Raw genomic sequence first — 22,973 nt, forward strand, 5'->3', positions numbered from 1 at the left:
TTTGCCTGTTTTTCTGTTGTGTTGGGTCTTTATTGATTTCCAGGTGATCTTTATGTATCTGAGAGATTAGCCTTCTATGACATGTTTCAAATATTTTTTTCACCAAAATTGCCTTTTGACTTGCTTTTGATATTTCTATCCATGCGGTTTTATGTCATCAAATTATCATCCTTTTCCTTTTATATCAAGTTTATTGATTTTGAATTATAGTTAGAAAGGTTGTTCGCAGTCCAAAATTATAAAGGAATTTCTATATAACTGCAAGGTCTTTTTTTAAAAAAGGACATTTATAGTTTTACTTTTTACTTTAGAAATCTTTGATCCATTCATAATTCATCCTGGCATCAGATGTGAGGTATGGATCCAATTTTGTTTTATTTTATTCCTTCTAGTTGGTTATTTAGTTGTTCCAACAAGTTTAAATATGTATTTTTTAAGTTTTATTTATTTATTTATTTTGAGAAAGAGTGTGCATGCAAGTGGGGGAGGGGCAGAAATAGAGAGAGGGAGAGAGAGAGAATCGCAAGCATGCTTCTCACTGTCAGTGCAGAGCCTGACTCGGGGCTCGATCTCACAAACCTGAGATCATGACCTCAGCTAAAACCAAGAGTCAGACATTTAACTGATGTGCCAGTCAGGTGCCCCCCAACACATTTATTGAATAGACTTCTTCAAACTGGTTTGATATGCCACCTTCATCATATGCTAAATCCCTATAAACATTTGAATTTGAGACTTTCTGTCTCTTCTATGGGTGTTTCTCTTTGTTTCTCTTCATGTGCTAGTACCTTACATCTTTAATTATTGTCAACCCCATGACCCATAACAACATCTAGCAAGAGAGAAAAACCTGGGCTAATAAGGACAATTTTTTGGCTTAACTTACTGATATTTTTAGTCAGGGACATACAAGTACTCTGTAAGCAGATTTGTGTCTAAGATTTTTCTGGTAGAAGCTGACTTATAGCAATAAAAAGTAGAAAAGAGAATAATGACTGATTGTTAATGCTATGTGTCAACTTGGCTAGGCATGGTTTCCAGATGTCTGGTCAAACATCAGCCAAGATGTTGCTGTGAATGTGTTTTTTCGATGTGATCAACATTTATAGTTGGTAGACTTTGAGTGGAGCAGATGACTCTACATAATGTGTCTGGGCCTCTTCTAATCAGTTGAAGGCCTAAAGAGCAAAGACTGAGGTTTCTTGGAGAACAAGGAATTTTACCGCAAGACTCCAACATAGAAATCATGCCTGAGTTTCCAGCCTATCTGGCTTTCTCTGTGGATTTTGGACTCAAGACTGCAACATCTACTCTTAAATGAATTTCCAGCCTGCTAGCTTGCTCTATATATTTCAGACTTTGTAACCCCTACAATCACATGAGCCAGTTCTATAAACCAGACCTCTCTCTGTGTATCTCTTATTTATTCTGTATATCTGGAGAATCTTGATTGACACATTAGGTGAAAACTGTAATCAGAATAAAAAATTTTTTTTGATTATTTTTGAGAGAGAGAGAGAGAGTGAGTGTGAGTGGGGAAGGGGCAGAGAGGGAAGGGGATAGAGGATCTGAAGTGGGCTCTCTGCTGTCAGTACAGAGAGTGGGGTTCTCGATGCGGGGCTCAAACTCACTAGCCATGAGATCATGACCTGGGCTGAAGCCAGATGCTTAACAGACTGAGCCACCAGGCACCCCCAGATTTTTTAAGGACATCTAATATTTCCTACCATTGCCACGCCCCTATGTGCAGTTGATTAATGCATGTTTTCAGTGCACCCATGTGCTCAGAACACTGGTAGCTCTCCCCAGACTGTTGCCCTTGTCCTGCCCCACAGACATCTGTCTATATACCCTTTCTCTCTACCACTCTCACTAGGTTGCTTTGTTTTTATTGGGGAGGGGGGCTGAATGCAACGAATGGAAATATTTTTTAGTCAGTGAAGGGCCTGCAGATCTTGTTTAGGAGATAATTTATTCTGTTTTTCTTTTGGCTACTTTTGAAAACTGACATTGTGACAGAATAGCATAAACTCTTGAAATCATTGAAAATTGGCCTTTTCTAAAAGAGTATTTTTGCAGGAATTGACATTATCCCTCTATATTTTGAAAAAACCTTTTTAAAAAAAAAATACAGATTATTTAGTACTTTTCCAGTCTTTAGAGGTCTCCCAATCCTTTACTACAAATACATGTATTTATTTGTAAATACATATATATTTTATAACACATATACACACATATGCACACACTTTTGATACAGTTTGGCTATAAAAGGTACAGTGGGGACTAGCCCAATGAAAAGACACATAAGGCGAGGTCTAGACAGGTCCTGAACACACAGCTTCCACTTTGTCTCCCTGCTCCCACCAAATTTTAAAAGAAAAAGATTATAGTTTTGTTTTAACTGGACTTTTTAGCGGTTGGGCTGGTTTTTCTGTCACAACATTAAACAACCCAAGATTGTATAATTTGAGAATTTCACACATGCGTAAGCATAAGATGAATAAGTCTGATGTTTATATAAGTGCCACTGCTTTAAAACAAAGGGGTCTGCTTGGAAGCAAGAGGCAGATAACTCATGTGTAGTGACGGTGTTTTGATTTCCCAACCATGTGTAAGTCTGGACCAATGAAGGCAACCATTGGGAATTTCTCTGCTTGGAGACCTCGATGGTGCGTAAACTGTAACGTCATATGCTTGGAACGGGATTTGCAGAGCTATAATGTCTTAGAGGGTATACTGCTAAACTCAAATGCTCTTAGAAAACCAATATCCAGAGAAGTGAAAAATGAATATCTCTCTGTTTGATTGAAGCGGAGTCTTCTCCCTGAACCACACACACAAAAAAGGAACATCATGAGAGACTATTCCGAATTTGGATATGCCAAACTTAATACCTGATCAAAATCAAGCTATGAAGATAGTTTAAGTCTAAATAAAATACAGACCTAGGAATGAGAAGATAAATAAAAAATGAAGTTTTCTATTCACATAAGAAACATTTTTGGAAATTTCATAGGACTTTGCAGACCTTCAGGAATTAAACACTGGTTTGGTTATGAAAACACTGCAGAGAGTGTAGAACTGTCATTACACATAAAGAAACCAAGTTTAGTGCAGTGGCTTTCAGTTTGTTGAAAACTGTGAGCCTTTGGTCTAAAATGTTTTATGAATGAGGTCAGGGGGTGGGGGTGGTCAATGCAGAAAACAGATCAAAACAGAATTACTCTGAGTGAAGGGGGATCTGAGCCCTGGAACTCAGGTTCTTGGCCATGCCACCTGCCCTGCCATTTCTAGGGAGGTGCTGTGGAATTTGGAACTCTTAGTGCTGTGCATAATGCAGCTTAAAAAACGCCAGTTTGCTTTTTGTTTAGAGTCTTAGGACAGCACTCAAATTAGGGTCCCAGTAGGTGGACAGAGCATCTAGAAGGATCCTCAGGAAAGCACACATGTCTCAACTTACTGGGTCAGAGACAAGGCAGCCTTTTGCCAGAAGAGGTCTGACTGCTCCAGGACCAGCACGTCTCTCACTAAATTTTTTTTTTAAATCTTTATTTTTGAGAGAGAAAGAGAGAGCATGAGTGAGGGAGGAACAGAGAGAGAGGGAGACACAGAATCCAAAGCAGGCTCCAGGCTCTGAGCTGTCAGCACAGAGCGCGACGCAAGGCTCGAACCCACAAACCAAGAAATCATGACCTGAGCTGAAGTTGGATGCTTAACTGACTGAGTCACCCAGGCACCGTGCACATCTTTCATTGTAAAAGTAGTGGCAATGAGAGGTGTAATTGAGATTTGTGTCCTTAGTATGGTCCCTGGCACAAAGCTATCCACAAAATATCAACTATTAACTGCACCTGCTACCGAAAATGATGTATGAGTCCTACTGTGTTTGCTGCTACTGCTGCTGTTAGTTTCTGTTGGTCTGTGATCTGCCACTGCCATTTTTTTTCTGCCCCCAAAAAGCAAAAAGTGAGGATCAAAAGGAAAAAAAACCCAAAAAACCCAATGACTCAGAATTCTATCAGCACATTTAAAGCAACATCTTGTGAGCATACTACAGACTGCAGCTTTCTTCCTTGAGTCTCATATTACATAGAACCTCTCATTCTCTAGAGAGAAAACAGCCTTCACTGAGTCAGACATCAAATGGAGGCTCCTGGTGGCTAATCTCATGCTAAGAAATAGAATAACAAAAATAAATAATAGTTAATCTCATTTATCCAGTTAGTAGCATAGTGCCTAGCTATAAACTAACTGCTAAATATACAGCACCTCATTTCATTCTCACAGCAACACTGTGGGTAGGTACTTTTATTATCTCTACAGATGAGGAAAGTGAGGCCCAGAGAGGTCAATGGTCACAGAGCTGCGGAGTGAAATAAAAGTAGGACTAACTATTCTGTTGATATATAATTGTTTTGGGATTTCATCCAGAAAGGGACAAGAGGCACTGAGTAGTGGTTTTGTTTTATTTTATTTTATTTTATTTTATTTTATTTTATTTTATTTTATTTTGTTTTATTTTTATTTTTGAGAGAGAGAGAGAGCACAAATGCAAGCTGAGGAGAGGGGTAGAGAGAAAGAGAGAGAGAGAGAAAATCTTAAGTAGGCTCTGTGCTCAGCGCAGAGCCTGATATGGGGCTTAACCCCACGATGTTGGGATCATGACCTGAGCCAAAATGAAGAATTGGACGCTCAACCTACTAAGCCACTCAGGCACTCTGAGTAGTGGTTTTAAATACCCAACCTGAACCCCATACTGAGATTCACATACTCAGAAGCACTGCCATTAGGCACCTGTTGCTACATGGGCAAAGGAGAGGCAACCTTAAGCAGGGGGAGCAGAAGGAGGGGTTTGGAGTCCTCAATGGCTTCGGGCAGCACAGGGTGATTTTCTTTGGTGAGTGATCCTTTAGATTGGCTGTTGGCAGAAACTAAGCCTGAGAGGAGGCAGGGTTCATGGTACTCCAGCCAGAAACCAGAGGAGGAAAATTCAGTGATTTTAAATAATCAAACTGCTAATTACTTTCTAACTCAGATTTGTTATATTTTCATCACATTTGAGCCAAACCTTGGACATCACTTTAGGATAATTTATTTGGGTCATACACTTGAACATTATAAAAGCCTGTTATCAAATTTCCTTCTTCGTCGACCTCTAAGTTTCCCAAATTGTGATCCAGATTCACACTGCCATAGTTTGCATTTATTGAACATTGAGCTACTTAGATGTGTTTTATGGATCAACATTATTGGGTTGTTTATATATGACTGACACTCATGTATGGAAGTGGAAAATTCACCTGAAATATTTTCTCTTAAATGCGCCTCCTTTTTTCTGTACCTTTTATCTGTTCATTCAGTAAACACTTATTGAGTACTTAATGAGTTTAAATGATCACTGTGAGGGGCACCTGGGTGGCTCAGTAGGTTGTATCTGACTCTTCATTTCGGCTTAGGTCATGATCTCACAGTTTGTGGGTTTGAGACCCACATTGGGCTCTGTGCTGACAGTGTGGAGCCTGCTAGGGATCCTCTCTCTCTCTCTCTCTCTCTCTCTCTCTCTCTCTGTTTCTCCCCAACTTGCTCTCTTTGTCAAAATAAATAAATAAACTTTAAAAAAAGAAGAAAAGGAAAACCCAATTTATTAAAATAAATGATCACCATGATAGATGTTGCATATGTAAAGATGCAGAGACACGGTCCTTTATAGAGTTCCAGCAGAGTCCATTTGAACTAGGGAAGAGAGGCTCTTGGCCCGTGGTCAGCTGATGAGAAAGACTTTTTAAGGTCCTATTAGGCAGCATATTGCCATCAACCAGGAAGTAGCACAGGCTTTGGGAGAGAAGAACCTTACTTCTGTGACGTTGGAGAAAGTTCTTCAACCATTCTGAGCTTTTGATTTTTTATCTATTTTATCAATGTTATTTATCATGGATTAATTAAATGACAGCCATCATTATTTGAGAAGCTCCCTTCCTTCTTTTAAAGTGTCTCTAAAAATTTTTGAAAACAACATGCATGAAAAATAATGGAGTCAATTCAACAAAGACAGCACCCTCTTCTCCTAGGGACATTGTTCATTCTCTAAAAAAATGCTCATTTGACCCTACAGAGTAATTTTAAATTTTATGTAGTGTTATGTTTCAATATACTTAGTAAGAAAAATGGCAGAACCTACCCCTTTGACATATCAAAGTGCTATAGACCCAGATTTCAATGGCACTCATTTGTAGACTCGTGGGCTCCAGAATTCTATCAGCACATTTAAAGCAACATCTTGTGAGCATACCACAGACTCTACCTTACTTCCTTAGTCTCATATTACACAGAACCTCTCATTCTCTAGAGAAAAAACAGCCTTCACTGAGTCAGACATCAAATGGAGGCTCCTGGTGGCTAATCTCCTGGTTCTTCAGTGGTTACTTGTCAACTCTGTAGTCAGTGAATAATTTAAAACAGACATCTTCATGCATTATTCAGGCAAACCAAACCTGTGATACAATGTGCGGATACCACAATTCCTGAAGGGAATTTGCCGCCTTTGATGATTTGTACATTTCCTTCCCCCAAATATCCAAATATTCGGTTACAAGATTATCTGCTGATCCAAATGACAGGTTTATTAATGTCTGCATTCAATTGTACTGACGTTGTTTTCAGTGTTCACATATCTTCCAGATACCTCACATGATGGGAAATTTGTGAATTGAATTCCTGTTGAATTTACAACAGGGTCCTAACTGGACCTGACGTTTGAGTCATTCTGGTTTCACGTATGCATATTTAGGCAAAATTCTTGTTGCTTCACTTTCTTAGGAGATTTTTAGTTGACTGGTCTTTCAGCTTTAGCATTTTTAGTGACAACCTTCTGAAACAAACATTTTGATAACCAAAATACTTTTGGAAATAATGGTTAGGCAGTGAAATATTTATTGAGTAGCATTCTGTAGTATTGTAGACTAATGAATTTACATGCATCCTATTAAAAAAAACCTTTAGGCATCTATTTCTAGCAGTCAGTCTCAGGCTTGGGTATAAGCTCTTCATGCCAATTGAGCAAATGTTCCCGAAAGGTTTACTGGCTGCTTTACTTTTTTCCCCTTGATTTCTGTTGGACCAAATCATTAAGCACCTCCTAATTTTATTTGGTATTGGCCAAAAATGAAGTACTTTACCTTGAGAGGCATCCTCAAGTCAAGCTGATTCTCTCTCCTGTGTAAACAAAACAAAATGAAACAAAACAAGCAAACAACAACAAAAAACTTTAGATACCTAGTTAATTCCTAAACATGCTATTTTTATTTCCTGAAGGAGTATGCTGCAGAGGAAGGAATAATAAACTACATTCGTTTTCTTTTTTAAAAATTTTATTTAAATCCAAGTTAGTTAACGTGTAGTGTAATAATGGTTTTAGGAGTAGAATTTAGTGATTCATCTCTTACATATAACACCCAGTGGTCATCACTACTAGTGCCCCCCCTTAATGCCCATCACCCATTTAGCCCATTCCCCCGCACCCAAACCCTCCAGCAACCCTGAGTTTGCTCTCTGTATTTTAGACTCTCTTATGGTTTGCCTCCCTCTCAGTTTTTAATCTTATTTTTCCTTACCTTCTCCTATGTTTATCTGTTGTGTTTCTCAAATTCCACATGAGTGAAATCACATGGTGTTTGTCTTTCTTTTGACTGACTTATTTTGCTTAGCATAATACACTGTAATTCCATCCGTGTTGTTGCAAGTGGCAAGATTTCATTCATTTTGATTACTAATATTCCATTATCTATCTATCTATCTATCTATCATCTATTATCTATCTATCTATCTATCTATCTAATCTATCTATCATCTATTATCTATCTATCTATCTATCTATCTGTCATCTATCTATCATCTATCTATCTATCTATCTCATCTATCTATCACATCTTTAGTATTCTGTGGCTGCTGTCACAAATGACCACAAAATGAGTGTCTTAATACAACAAAAATTTATTCTTTCACCCTTTTGGAAGCTAGGAGTCTGAAGTCAAGGTGTCAGCAGAGCCACAATCCCTCTGAAATGTCTAATGGAGATTCTTTCGTTGCCTCTTCTAGCTTCTGGTGCTTCAGGTGTTTCCTGGCTTGTGGCTGCATTAAGTCCGATCTTTGCCTTCATCTTCGCATTTGACTCCTTCTCCCTGTGTCTTCCCCTCTTTTCTGTGTCCCTTATGAGGACATTTGTCATTGGATTTAGGGCTCATCTGGATAATCCAGCACGATTTCATCTGGGATTCCTAATTTATATATCTTCAGAGACTGTTTATCGAAATAAGATCACATTCACAGGTTCTGGGGGTTAGGATGTGGACTGCTCTTTTCAGGGGTCACCATTCAACCCACACCAAAAGCTAAGATTTTATCACTACCCATTTCATTTTGGGTGTATATAAACTATTTTGTAACGGCCACTTACTTTCATCCTATCCGTCACAGAACCTCTGAATTCTCATCATATCAGTCATATAACCTTTGAAATTCACCAAAACAGACTTATTTGACAGAATCAAGAAGTTGCTTTTCCTTTATAAGTTCAGTTCAATATCAGTGATTTATCCTGGACATATTTTCACACATAACTTGAAAATGGCAAAGCTCCTTTTACTAATAGGTGCATTTTGTTTCAGGCAGATAAATTGTTGGAATTGACAGCCAACTTGCCCAAGAGCTTTGTTAAAAGTTGAGATTTGTATTTGCAGTTCAGAGGTAGTCACCACTAGATGTCAGTCTTGACTCATTAGAGAGCCTCAATCTCTTGACTACTTACTGGTTTCTCCAGGAAGTGATTGCCCGGAGACCATAACTTCCTAAGGCAGTATTTGCTTGCCTTTAAAAACAACACAGTTAAAATACTAAAATACATGTAAATAGATTTATACTTATAGAAAGAGAAATGAAACACTGAGTTAAACTTGAAATGCAAGGAGAACAGAATTTCCAGGGATTTTGAGATGTCATCTTCAAATTTTCTTTGTTTTGGGCTAAATCTGCACGTGTAGGTCTACTTTGCCTTGCACATATTCCTTGTAAGAACAAGGTGCAGTGGTTCTCTACTGTGGTTGCACATTGGACTCCTCTGGAGAGCTTTACAAGACACTGATGCCTGAATGCCACATGGGAGCTTCTGATATGCCTGGGCCTTGGGAGAGAAAGCTGAAAAGTTCCGGAGAGAGACAAAAGCAACAATGTTCCTGGGAAGGCATAGGCAGCTGTTTGCTTCAGTAAACAAACAGTAGGTTGGCAGAGAGCCATGCAGTATGAGGGGAGGAAGGCTGAGAAGGTAGAAGATACAGGGAGCAATGCCGTATCTCCTTTTGGCAGAGGTTCAATAGACAGCTGTTGTTGAGTGGGACCATTTCGAGGTTTGGAATTCACATTCCTCTTACTGCCCGCAAGTAGCCACCTACTAAGTCCTCATGACTCGAGGCGGCCTGTGGGACTCTGTTTCTTGTAATCCCAAGAGCAGGGCACAGGGGACCTTCTACCCGAGAGGATGTGGACTCTCTTGAGTGTTTCCTTGTCTCATCCTTCATACCTGTGGGGACTTGGGACTTGAGCGCAGTGGATTTGGCTAGTCCTCCTCCTGCTGCTTAAAGCCACCTGGTGACTGACTCATGGGCAACTCAGGCACCAATACATCCAAAACTAGAGCAGTAGTTCCCAACTTGACCCTGCCTGACCCCAAATTCTGTTTCTATTAGCCATTTCTTAAAAGAACTTGTGCATTTCTTTTAAACATTAATGTTTATAAGTTTATTCAGTTAGAGCACCATAAGAGGAACCTTACTGGAAGAGGAACATAGAACATTCAACACCCCCCATTTTTTTTTTTTTAATTACAGTTGTCCTTTGAACAACATGGGTTTGAACTGTGTGGGTCCACTTACACTCTTCTTTGTGATTTTCTTAATAACATTTTCTTTTCTCTAGTTTATTGTTAGAATACAGTATACATACATATAATACACAAAATATGTGTTAATTGACTGTTCATGTTTTAACTGGTAGGGCTTCCTGTTAACAGTAGGTTATTAGTAGTTGAATTTTGGGAGATTCAAAAGTTTATATGTGGATTCTTGACTCCATAGGGGTTGGTGCCCCTAACTCCCATGTTATTCAAGGGTCAGCTGTGTAACATTTTTGTGACCGCTGTCTGGGAACATAATGAAAAGGAAGATGAATGCTTCTCAGCCAGGGAGGGACAATACCTCAATGTCTCACGAATGGAGGATGAGTTTTTAAACTATTCTTTGTGTAGAATAGAGTTATATGCACAATTTTAGGGGGCCAAGAGTAGAAGAAGAGTCTGTATCAGCCACTCTCAACCTTGATTACATAATTAAATCCCTTTTTTAAAAATACTGATGCCTGGGTTCTACCTACACAGGTTTTGGTTAAGTGGGTGTGCATATAGCCTGGAAATCCAGGTGTTAAAAGAGCAATTGAGGTGATATTAATGTGTAGCGAAGATTGAGAATCCTTGGTCTGTGCGCTGTTCCTAATTCACACAGTAACAGTCATCATTTTTTATGTCCAGCCACCAGGTCACAGTAGGAATGTTATGTAGAGGCTTTTTTTTTTTTTTTTTTTTTTTTTTTTTTTTTTTACTTTATTTCCAAAATATCCTTTAGAAAAGAGAAAATGCACTTAGAATGTGTATGTATATAGAATCATTTATATTATTTACAAAATACATTTAGAGTTCATTTTCCCTTCATTCAAGTTTCTTTGTAACGTTAGGGGAAAGGTAAAGAAATACTTAATGATTCAGTGAGTGTTTATCAATCACCCCTACATGCCTGGCACACTGTTTATCAGATACTCATGTTGTGATTTTTCACACCAGCCATGGAGTAATCTCGTCCTCTGTCTTCTACAGATGGAAACCGCTGTATTCAGACAAGACATACAGTGTCCAAAAAAAAAAAAAAAAAGAATCAGCGAGACACCTGAACTTTGGCACGCCCTGTGGCAGTGACACGTGTGGGTTCACTGATTTAAGTTCTCTCTGAATGCTACAAAACATTTTTAACAATAACCCTCTCCCCTCAAACTTAACCGAATAGCACTTTGATGTTCAGTGGAACTGGGAGAGTGGTTTGGAAACATGTTCTTAGTTTATTGCAGGTGTTTGTCATCAAAATGGAATCACATTTCCAAGTTTTGGCTTTGAAAGCTGGCATTCAAAAAGATTTCAGAGATGTTTTATGGTGTAGTTCATTGCTTCAAGCTACTGAAATTTATTTCATTTCTATAAATGTATTATGGTATAAAGTAGCTGCAAAGTGTTTGTAAGACAGCCAACCTTATTGTTAAAAAAGGAAACAAGAAGCTAAAATTTTAGTTAATTTAGGTAACTAAGTTAGTTAAAGTTAATTCACAGGGCATTGCGTTAACAATGCTGTGTCAGTGTTTAACCTTTATAGCATTAGGCCAATGTTTAACAACAATAATGAAAAAATCTTTGTATGGGTAGGTTTAGTGGTTTTAGTCTGGTTTGGTAGCAAACTCTTTTATATTTGCTCAGGAGATGCCATCCACTGGCCCTAAGCAGAACCTTTTCTATTTTGGTTCACGATTATTCAGGGTGGGTTTGTAGAGCTCCTGGTATAGAGGCTGAAACAAATATATGTGGATTTGCTCTTCCTTGAAGCCTCTCTCCAATTATTCATGCAATCCATATGTTGGCTGTTTTGCGCCAGACTTTAAGTAGGGCTCGGCACCTTTTAGTGGCAAGAAAGAATTTACTCTAGAATTTACCCTTACCCCAGTGCCTTAGTGAGCAACGTAGATTTTCCTGATGTATTTGTAGAGGATGAGGAGGATGATTTTACACCTCAGGAAAATGGCATAAAATATCTTCACCGTTCCTTCCTTGCGCCCCTTCTCCTGTGCCCTTCAGACCTCTGCCAAGTGTCTTTTCACCCTTTCCATGCTGGTGCTAGTCTTCCCAGCTTTTGCCTGGGCATCCATATCTCTCCCTTTTGCATGAAGATCAATTTAGTATCGGCACCTCCCTGCCAAGCTTGCATACTCAAATCCTGATAAAGCAGGAGGGCATTAAAAATAAAAATAAAAATAAAAAATAGTTTCCTATTGCTACGCTTGCCAGATTTAGCAAATAAAAATACCATCCGTGTTGCACGGGGCATACTTAAACGAAACATTTACTCAGTGTTTGTCTGAAATTCAAATTTAACTGGACGTTTTGTGTTTTACCTGGCAATCCTAACTCTCCCCTTTGGAAATCTTTCTGATCTCCTACCATTCAATATTATTCTGGAGTTGAAAGCTGATGATTATCATAAACATTTGCCCTGAGCTGAGGTTTTGCTTTTTAATAGTCTCATGTTTAGTACACGAGTCACAGTTTTCTATCTTTTTTGCTCTTCGTCAAACTCTGGTGAAAACTGTCAATGCCTAGCCTGACCGGGCTCCTTCAAGAAGTGAAAACATGCCACAGGGACTGAAGCTTCCTACTGCAAAGCTGCTCAGACCAGTGAGCCTTGTTTTCCTCTTCTCTGGACTGCGTCCTTCTGACTTCCGGCATATGTTTGAATACCTCCAATGATACGCTATTAATTGAAAAATTCAGTTAGAAAACCTGGGGTTTTTCAAGATCTGGATATTAGGTATCGATTTTTAACTCACTTTTCCAGTTTCCCGTTGGATATTTGCTAGAATGTAGAAACATTTTAAACATATGTTATGGGGCCGCCCGCATCTGCTCCTGGAACTGAGCGTGGAAATGGAAAGTGTAATCATTAGACACGGCTACTTATTTTTCAGACTTGTGTTCAAACACTTGGCAGAGCAGCAAGAGAAAGCTTGAGTGCACGTTTTTCGTAAACTTTTCTTGTGAAAGAGGGCTTTTGGGGCGGATCTCATTTACTGATAATTCTGTGAAATTCTCATGAGGGATTAATTAACATAAACATATTCAGAATTACTAAGTTAAATTATGTTATCAATTACTGTTCTTTACGGTGCTGATTAAGAGGCACAGAAATTGTAGGATAGGTAGGCCCTGAATTTCTGGGATCCTACTGACTGGGTTTTAGAATCGAAGAAACTTTTATATTGATCAGTTAGAAAGTCAGTTTTGGCTTACGGAGGTGGATATTTGGCCCATGTGTAAAATTCAGCAACCAGTAGATATTTAGGTTCTTACCACAGGGAATCAATAAATTGTCTTTCACAGCACAAGGGATCCCTCTGTCTCTATGCTGATGAGCTATGATTAATCATAAAAGAAAATCAAAACATACTTTCCTAGCCAAATGGCAGAACTGTACTACTGACTCTGGGGTAGAGGGCTGGTGGGCTGTTTCTCATGAGGTTGATAGGACGGCGTTGTTGCCTTGGTAGATGTATCGTGTGGTCTGGCCTTCTGTCTCGTAGGCTCTTACGCTGGATTTTGGCAGAACACTGAGAGCAGATCCCTCTCTCGTGAGCAGACTTGTTAAATAAGCTCACGAGGCCAAGGAATGAAATCAGAATATCTCTGTCTACGTCTCCAGCTGTGTCCCCAGGCCTCTTCTCCACTGTGCCTTCTGCTCCGGTCACACTTTTCTTTCAGTTCCTGAATGTTCTGTCATGCTCTTTATTTCTCGTCAGTGTGCTTGTATGTTGTTCCTCTTCTGAGGATATTGATCTCTGTTTTCAACATCACTCATTGAGCCCCGTCTCTCTATCTATCTTGCACATGCACACACACCCACACATACACACACAAGCTCAGGGAAGCCTTTATGGATGCAGTACCCCCCACCCCCTCCTGGCTGCACATTATGTCAGGTCCCCAGGCTCCCTATCTCTTTTCATGCATGCCATTTTTCATTCTTATTATTTATTCAGTGTCTCCCTCCCCTGCTAGGTTGTAACCTCTGTGAGGGCAGACACAATCTAACACAGCATGACTGCATTATGGCTGTGGAATTAATTGTGATGCCTTTGCTCTTTACTCCAGAGTTTCTATTCTCTTTGACACGTTTGGGAACTCAAAGCTCAGGTCTGTGAGATGGATATGCTAGCCATCAGTGAGCATCTCTCTTGATGATTCTCAAGGAAGATTGACATTTACTTCTTATTGTTCAAATGGGGTCATTCAGTGATTTCTGCCTGTGTCCACACAGAGAAAGGAATCAGCACAAGGTATCAGAACTAACATTCATGATTATCTGCCTAAGCCATAGACTCTGGGAATGAATGGGTTTAACACCGGTTGTCCCTGTCCTGGGCTGGCTCAGGTCTAGGCAGCTTGGCACATGCTAGCTAAAGTGATTTTTGGAATTACACCATAAACCAGCTGGCCATCTGATTATATTATTATGAAAGTAAGTTCTTAAGGGAGTTTTTAAGTGACTTCCCATTACAGACTTCATTTTTTAAAATGACTTCTTTTTAGGTACCTCTTCTTTCTAGGATGAGAAACCTTCAGACAGAGAGTTAGCTGATTTGGTAGATTTCATTCTGGTCTTGCTGGGTCCTAGAAGGAGAGGTAGACTGAGGGTCAAACCCAGACACATTTTGCCACTGATGGCCTGGTCTTACATGGGTCAGTTTCTTCATCAACATGCTTTCTGTGGCTCATTCTCATATAAAATTTTTTATTTAGTGTGATGGGAAGAGCATGTGATATAAGGGGAGTCCAGGCCTCTTAAAATTCCCAGCTCCACGGTTAATGCATGCATGACCATACACAAGTGACTTAAACATTCTGAGCCCCAGTTTCCACTTCTGTAAAATGGGATAGCATTGGCACTCAGTAGTTGTCATGAGGCTTAAATGAGATGATCCACGAGAAGTCTTTAGTGTAGTTCCTTGCACACGAGAAGCACTCATTAAATTGTTACTCACATTTGTAAAATGCGATCAGTAATGTCTACTGCTGGAATTGTGAGGATCAGGTAAGGGGGCATGTGGAGAAGCCAGGCTTTTTGTCCGGCCATGCATTTGTCCAGTAAGAGAAAAACTCTCTCCCGTTCTCTTTCCACTTCAGAGAATGATATGTCTTCCTGAAAACCAGGACAGACCTCCTTCTTGCTGATGGTTCCAAGAACACATTTCCTTCTTTTTAAAATTATTTTTTTCCTTCCATCTGAACTGGTTAGTGATCATTATTGCACTGATGTTATAATGACCAGCTTGTAACCTATACCCTATGATTTTACCCCATTTCTTCATCCTTTCCACTATCATATATTCCTTGTAGGGATCTTGGTCTTGAGTGATTCTGACATATTTTATTTGTGGGTCTCATCTGTGTTATTTAGACCTCTGCAATCCCAAAGACAATGATGGCTGCTCCGATTTTTGCCTGTATCTCCTATCATCTAATTACATAGGTGCTCCTCAATTCTTAAGCAGGCTGCACTTTGAAATTTCTTTTTGATTGCTTTGATAAAAAATGGCACTGACAATTCATCTGGTTGTTAATTTGATTCCATTTAAGCAGAGAAAGTTTGAATTTTGGGCCCCCTAGTAAAATTCCAGATCATATCTCTCCTTATATTTCATTAATAGGAAAATGAAGAGCTTTATAGAAAAAAAAAAGCTTCCTTTATTTTATGGGCCTTTTTACAAAGGACTAGCAGCAATGTTACTTACGTCTGTCTTTGTGACAACAAAGATGTTGCTTGCAAGTTTCGTTTACTTATTTCAGTATGTTTGCTTTGATTGAATTTTCTTTCTCCTAATAAGTTTTGGTCAATATGTTCTGTTATCAAAAGCCATTGCCAGTGTTATAGTTTATTTTCCAGGAGAGGCTTTGTTTTTCCCTTTTTATAGAATTTACTTGAGTTTTTTATTTTCTAAAGGAAAGTTATAAGAACCATTCCCTCCCTTCTTTCACATTTGTGGTTGCATTCGTTTTTCTCTTTAAAGAGGTTTAGGGTCATGACATTGGCTTCCAGGAATTCCATTAAGATTGACTGTGGTCTCAGATGGAGTCATTTTTTGCTTTTGTCACTGTCGTCCTTTCACTGAGGGCAGCTTCATGTTGCAAAATAGAAAGAAACTTCATCTTCTTATAACAGGATTGTAGTTAATGGCTCTTGGAGCAGTTAATTCTCTTCTTTGTTTATGTAAGTCTATATCCATGCTTGCTCAGTGCTTCTCAGTTGTCTCATGACAGTTTTTTTGGGGGGGAGGGGACAATTTGGATTTGATTAATCTTATTTAGTTATTTATTAAAATGTTTTATAATTCAAGTATAATTAACATACAGTTATATGAGCTTCAGGTGTACAATATAATGGTTCAGCAATTCTGTACATTATTCAGTGCTCATCACAATGAGTGTACCCTTAATCCCTTTCACTTATTTCACCCATCATCTCCTATATCTATAGATATAGATATCTATATACATAATGGAATATATATCTATATATATCTATATATGTCTATATCTATCTATCTATTATCTATCTGTCTAAGCTATCTATCTATGTTTCTATCTACATACCACATCTTCTTTATCCATTGGTCTATTGGGGGACACTTGGGTTGCTTCCATCATGTGGCTATTGTAAATAGTGCTGCAATAAACATAGGGGTACATATATATCTTTTTGAATTAATGTTTTTGTATCCTTTGGGTAAATACTCAGTAGTGGAGTTTTTGGATCATATGGTGTTGGATCATAATTCTATTTTTAATTTTTTGAGGAACCTCCATACTGTTTTCCACAGTGGCTACTGCACCTTTCATTCCTATCAGCAGTGCATGAGAGTACCTTTTCATCCTTGCCAACACTTGTTATTTCTTGTGTTTTTCATTTTAGCCATTCTGACTAGCCATTCTGTGAAGTGACATCTCATTGTGGTTTTGATTTGCATTTTCCTGGTGGTTAGTGATGTTGAGCATCTTTTCATATGTCTGTTGGCCATCTTATGTCTTCTTTGGAAGAATGTCCATCAGGTCCTCTGCCCACTTTTTAACTGGATTATTTTATTTTTTCTGGTGTTAACCTATGTAATTTCTTTATGTATTTTGGATATTAACCTCTTATTATATATATGATTTTGCAAATATCTTCTCCCATTCGATATATTGCCTTTTTGTTTTGTTGATGGTTTCCTTGACTGTGCAAAAGCTTTTTATTTTGGTGTAGTCACAATAGTTTAATTTTGCTTTTGTTTCCCTTACCAGAGGACAAATACCATATGATTTCACTCATATGTGGAATTTAAGCAACAAAACAAATGAACGAAGGAAAAAAGAGACAAATAATAAATAGATTCTTAAATACAGAAAACAAACTGATGGTTGCTAAAAGGGAGGTAGGAGGGGGGATGGATGGATGAAATAGATAAAGGGGATTAATAGTACACTTACCTTAATGAGCACTGAGAAATGTATAGAATTGTTGAATTATTATATTGTACACATGAAACTAATATAACACCATATGTTGTTTATACTTGAATAAAAAAATTAAATTTGATCATTCTAACAATGTTGTGAAGTTGAGAGATAAGATATTGTACCCATTTCACAGGTGAGAAGTCTGAAATGTGGAGGCATGGTTTGTCCAAGTGATGGATCTAGAACCAGAGCTCTGATCTAGTGTCAATTCAGTAGTTTATATACCAAACACCTAATGAGCATTTCATCACTGACTAAACACTGGGAACCAAAGACAGAGTTAAGTCCTTGATCAGGAGGACTTCGTCATACAGAGACAGAAAGGGATGGAAAGCATATATGACTACAAAGAAAGTGTGCAGAAGTATAAGCAAATGTCTTACATGTTAGCGGCATTTACAGAGGATTCCTGGATTAAATAAGGCATGAATGTGTGTTGCCTGATGGAGTGCCTGTGAACAGACATTTCAAACAGAAGGACTAAAACATGCAAAGGGTAAAGGGACATGGTATATATATGGGAGATGGCTGTGAATCTTAGGTCAGTAATTTAGGCTGGGTTTAGGGATGGTGGTTCTTTTGGTCTCCTCTGGGCTTGCTTACGTGTCTAGGAAATGGCTGGCTGTTGGCTGGGGCAATTGGGATGTTTTGACTTGTTCTACAAGCCTCTTATTACATACAGCAGGCTAGCCTGGGCATGTACTCATGGTGATGACAGAAGTGTGAGAATATTAACAGAAATAGGCACTTTTTCTGTCCTTGTTGTGTAATATTGTCAGTATCTCATTGCCCCAAGAAGTTACATGGCTGAGGCAAGAGTCAGAGTGGGAATATACTCAAGTGGAAAATGCAGTGGATGTAGGGAGAGGTGAAGAATTGGGGGCACATTTGAATCTATTGGGGGTAAATGCTAGAAGTAAAACTGCTGTGTTAAAGAACCTGCATAATTTTATGGGGCGCCTGGGTGGCTCAGTCGGTTAAACGTCCGACTTTGGCTCAGGTCACGATCTCGCGGTCCGTGAGTTCGAGCCCCGCGTCGGGCTCTGGGCTGACGGCTCTGAGCCTGGAGCCTGCTTCCGATTCTGTGTCTCCCTCTCTCTCTCTCTGCCCCTCCCCCGTTCATGCTCTGTGTCTCTCTGTCTCAAAAATAAATAAACGTTAAAAAAAAAATAAAAAAAAAAAAGAACCTGCATAATTTTTAAGTTTGGTTGTCTTCCTGAAAAGTACCAATTTACGTTATTATCGAGGTTGTAGGAAAGTATCCATTACTCTATACTTTCACCAGCACATGAAAAAAATAGCATATTATATATTGACCTACCATTAAGTTTATTTAATTTATAGAGAGGTTGGACTTTTTAAAGGCAACGGCAGCTTTATTGAGGTGTAATTCACACACCATATAATTCATCCACTTTTATTATTATTTTTTAATGTTTATTTATTTTTGAGAGAGAGAGAGTGACCAAGCATGAGCAGGGGAGGGGCAGAGAGAAAGAGAGAGAAGGAGGCACAGAATCTGAAGCAGGCTCCAGGCTCTGAGCTGTCAGCACAGAGCCCAACATGGGGCTTGAACCCACAAACTGTGAGATCATGACATGAACAGAAGTCAGATGCTGAACTGACTGGGCCACCCAGGTGCCCCACCAATTCACTCATTTGAAGTGTACAATTCATTGGCTTTTAGTATACTCCCAGAGTTGTGCAACCATCACCATAATTTTGGAACATTTTTTATTCCCTTAAAAGAAATCCCATATTCATTAGCCATCACTCTTCATTTATCCCCATGGACATTTAAAAATTGTAAAAATTCAGGAACACCTGGATAGCTCAGTTGGTTAAGCATCTGACTTCGGCTCAGGTCATGATCTTGCAGTTTGTGAGATCGAGTCCTGTGTCAGGTTCTGTGCTGACAGCTCAGAGCCTGGAACCTGCTTCAGACTCTGTGCCTCCCTCTCTGCCCCTCCCCTGCTTGTACTCTGTCTCTCTCTGTCTGTCTCTCTCTCTCAAAAATAAATAAACATTAAAAAATTAAAATAAATTGTAAAAATTCAAAAGTTCTCTCTCTATGAGTTTATAAATTAAGCATACTAAACTTTTTCCATCACATACATTACAATTATTATCTGTTTTTAGGAACTATTTGTTTCTCCTTTTGTGATATGTAGAAGTTTTAATTTTTTATTTAAGTATCCATATTTTCTGTTTGAATAGGTATAATTAGATGTAGATTGGTGAAAACACAAGATAATGCATTTATGGATAACTTTCCTGAACTTTGTGTATATATTGAATGAACTGGATTTGTTGCTTTTAACTAGGAGGGGAACCTAGGTCTTGATTGTTTCACAAAGATACAAATCTGTGTTAGTCAGGGTTCGCCACAGAAACAGTCAATAGTATACATGTATATGTGTGTGTATTTATATTTATACATGTAAAAGAAGGCATTGGTTCACCCAGTTATGAGAAGTCCCACAATCTGCCATCTCTGTCTGGAGACCCAGAAGAGCTGGGGGTGTAGTTCAAAGCCCTGAGAACCAGAGAGTCAATGGTGTAGATTCTGGTCTGGTTCTGAAGGCCTGAGAACCAGGATTACTGAGGGCAGAAAAAGATCTGTATTCTAGCTCAAGATACAAGAAAGAGAGAGAATTCAATTTTCCTCCACCTTTTTTTTTTTTTTTTTTTTTTCCTGTTCAGGTTTTCAACAGGTTGGATGATGTGCACCCCTATCGGGGACGGCCATCTGCTTCACTCAGCTCACCAATTCAGATGTAATATTTTCTGGAAATACCCTTATAGACATATAATATTGAAATGATATTTAATGAGTTATCTACATATCCCTTCATCTAGAAAAGTTGACACATAAAATTAACCATCATAAGGTCCATTTCTTTGGCCTAAATGCTTATAAATGTTGAGCATCAAAAGCAAGTATTTTGGACACACGATATTTTGAAAATATTTTGAACACATATTTTCCTAAAGTTATGTATAAATTATGTATAATGCACATGCTGGATTATTAGGTGCAGTTCTGTTCTTCATGTCAAATAAAATTATTGAAATAAGAAATTGACCAAAAGAATAAAGAGCCTCTCAGCAGACCATGCTGCAAAGATTAGGACTATTCAATTTTGAAAAGTCAGAAGGGAACATGGCTAAGAGGTGATAAACACTGACATTGATATTTGAGCAGCATTTTCATTTTGGAGGAAGTAGTTTTTGTATTAAGACAAAACAAGATAGTCTAACAGAACTGTACAGTAAAAAATCAACTTTGCAGTTTGTCTGTACCTTGCACATTCCAAAGAAAGATGGACCTTTGCCTCGCTCCTGGAAGGCAACCTCTGAGCCCTTGGAATATCCTGCTCGATAAGAGTGTCTTTGTTACCTGGTGGTGGTATCAGCTTGACCTCTGGAGGAACTGGAGACCGGGAGGTCAGTCCCGTGGGCAGTTCGCCTGGACACCAAAGCTCAGGTGAGCCTTCCTGGTTGGCAACACTGTCTGCGTGTCGTCTCACATTGTAACAGGGAGAATTAGGCTGGTCACATGCATGAACTGCAAGAGAACTAGAAGCATGTACTCGGTTTCTGCTGGAGTTTGCTCTATGTATCTTTTTCCATTGCTGACTTCAATCTGAATCCTCTTGCTATATAATAAACTATAATTGTAACATGACAGGTTTTCTGAGATCTGTGAGTACTTCCAGTGAATCACTGAAGACCTCACAGGAACATACCTGGAAAACTCTAGCATGGGTTCACGGGTGGTCACATGCCCTGTTTAATTGATGATGATGTTAGAGATTGGTGAATAGGCTGCACATCTCTAAAGTTAAACATATATAACAGGAGGCATACAAAACTGCATTCTAATCTTAAGGGAGTTCCCTGAGTTGATAGGGAATTCACCTGTAGGTAGGAGTCATGCAAGGGAAGTGTGCTTTAAATTAGATGTTATAAGGTGCCTCGTTAATATCTGCTGACCTGTTCCTGGGTGAGTATGTCCCATGTTCCTTGAGACAGGCCTTGGAAAAAATCTGAAAAGTAAAATAGTAAAAGCCACCTTAGTAGAAGTTATTTAGGAACAAGAGAGAGGAAGGACCATGCCTTTGGGAATCTCTGGAGATCTATAAACATGATGAGAAAGCTCTTGCTGCCTCAGTGAAAAGCCTTGACTGCACATAAGTGTAGCCTGCCTGGAGGCCCTGGTGATGCATGAGTGATGTCACTGAGTGGTGATGTCACAGTCATAGCTCAGGAACAATACCAGGGAAGGTTCAAGAGTCAGAGAAGCAGAGGCAGGTAAAGATGACCAGCAGGCAACGAAGATGTCAAACACAGCCACAGAAGAACTGTAATGGTGACTTAGAGCAATTCCTGAGTCTCCCAGGATTCTTCCAGGGGTTTGGGGCTTGAGGGATTTGAACAACTTCTTTGCTGCATAGACAATGAGTGTGATCACTGTAGTGAGTAAAACCTTAGTTTTAACTAAATATTATGGTGATCTCTTTGAATCTTAAGGTTAGAAGGAAGTTTGAAAGTTGTCTAACTCAGTCTCCCAAAGTCACCCAAGCAGAAGCCGATGGGGTCTCATTTGCCACATCAGTACCTGATCCAGAGTGATGGCGCATCTGATGAGAATCCAGTTCTTCTTGGATACTGAGGCTCTTCCTGCTATGGGTAGTTATAGTTAGAGGTTTTTCTTTTGTTTGTTTGTTTAGAGTGTCACACATGCTTTGTGGGCAGAGCGTGTCACATGTCACGTGTCTAAGAGAAAGTATGTGCCAACTAAAGGAGAAATTCTCAGGCAACAGCAGCGTTAACTTCAGGAATAAATGCATTTTTTTAATTATGAAGAAAATATTTAAGTAAGCCTCTCTTGCATACCCAAAGGAGGCCAGGAGCTAAGTCTCAGGTAGGTGTGCGGAGTAAAATTCCTCCACCTTATAAAGAAATAGACATCTTGAAATTGTCCCCTCATGCTTGGGATGTTGGGAACTGGAAGGAGAGGGATGTTGGGGAAGGTCTGGAGAGGAAGCGCTGGGCAGACATGGCAGGCGCCCATGGCCCAAGGAGAGATAGGACCCATGAGAAATACATGGGGAGTGGCTAAGAATTTCAGGAATAGGGTGTCTGAGAATTCAGTTTGAAGTTCTTATTTTACTTCCTGGTGTGTTGTGTCCCTTACCAAAGAATAATTTTCAAAAACCTAAAATCATGATTCTGTTACAAGAATTTCATTTCATTCATAGCTTAAAATCATGTGTTTAAAGGATAATTTGAAGAGCACACACACACACACACACACATTTAGGTAAGCAGGAATGTCAAATAGATGCAAAATTGAGTGATATCCTACAGGGGAATAAAGCGTAAGGCTTGAGAACATCATTTTTACAGGATGGAAGTCAATTGTATTTCTCCTAGATAAAATTCAAATATGTCATTCTTAGTTTCTATAGCTTACTCCTTCAGAGTTGTAAGATAGCCTAGTCAGTGGAAGACAGTGCATACCCCCTGGAGGTTCTGGTAGACAGAGCCAGCACTGCAG

At 39.1% G+C, this 22,973-nt stretch overlaps 1 long non-coding RNA gene across 1 annotated transcript; it reads right to left on the reverse strand.

Moving 5' to 3' along the window:
• Positions 1–1,535: 1,535 nt before the first annotated feature.
• On the reverse strand, positions 1,536–22,056 carry LOC125920798 (uncharacterized). Its single transcript, XR_007457200.1, has 3 exons — positions 20,811–22,056; positions 7,179–7,215; positions 1,536–2,827 (listed from the first exon to the last, which is right to left on the reverse strand). It is a non-coding gene; the product is annotated as an uncharacterized LOC125920798 (long non-coding RNA).
• Positions 22,057–22,973: the final 917 nt, after the last annotated feature.

Source organism: Panthera uncia, chromosome C2 (genome assembly GCF_023721935.1).
Source record: "Panthera uncia isolate 11264 chromosome C2, Puncia_PCG_1.0, whole genome shotgun sequence".
NCBI lineage: Eukaryota > Metazoa > Chordata > Mammalia > Carnivora > Felidae > Panthera > Panthera uncia.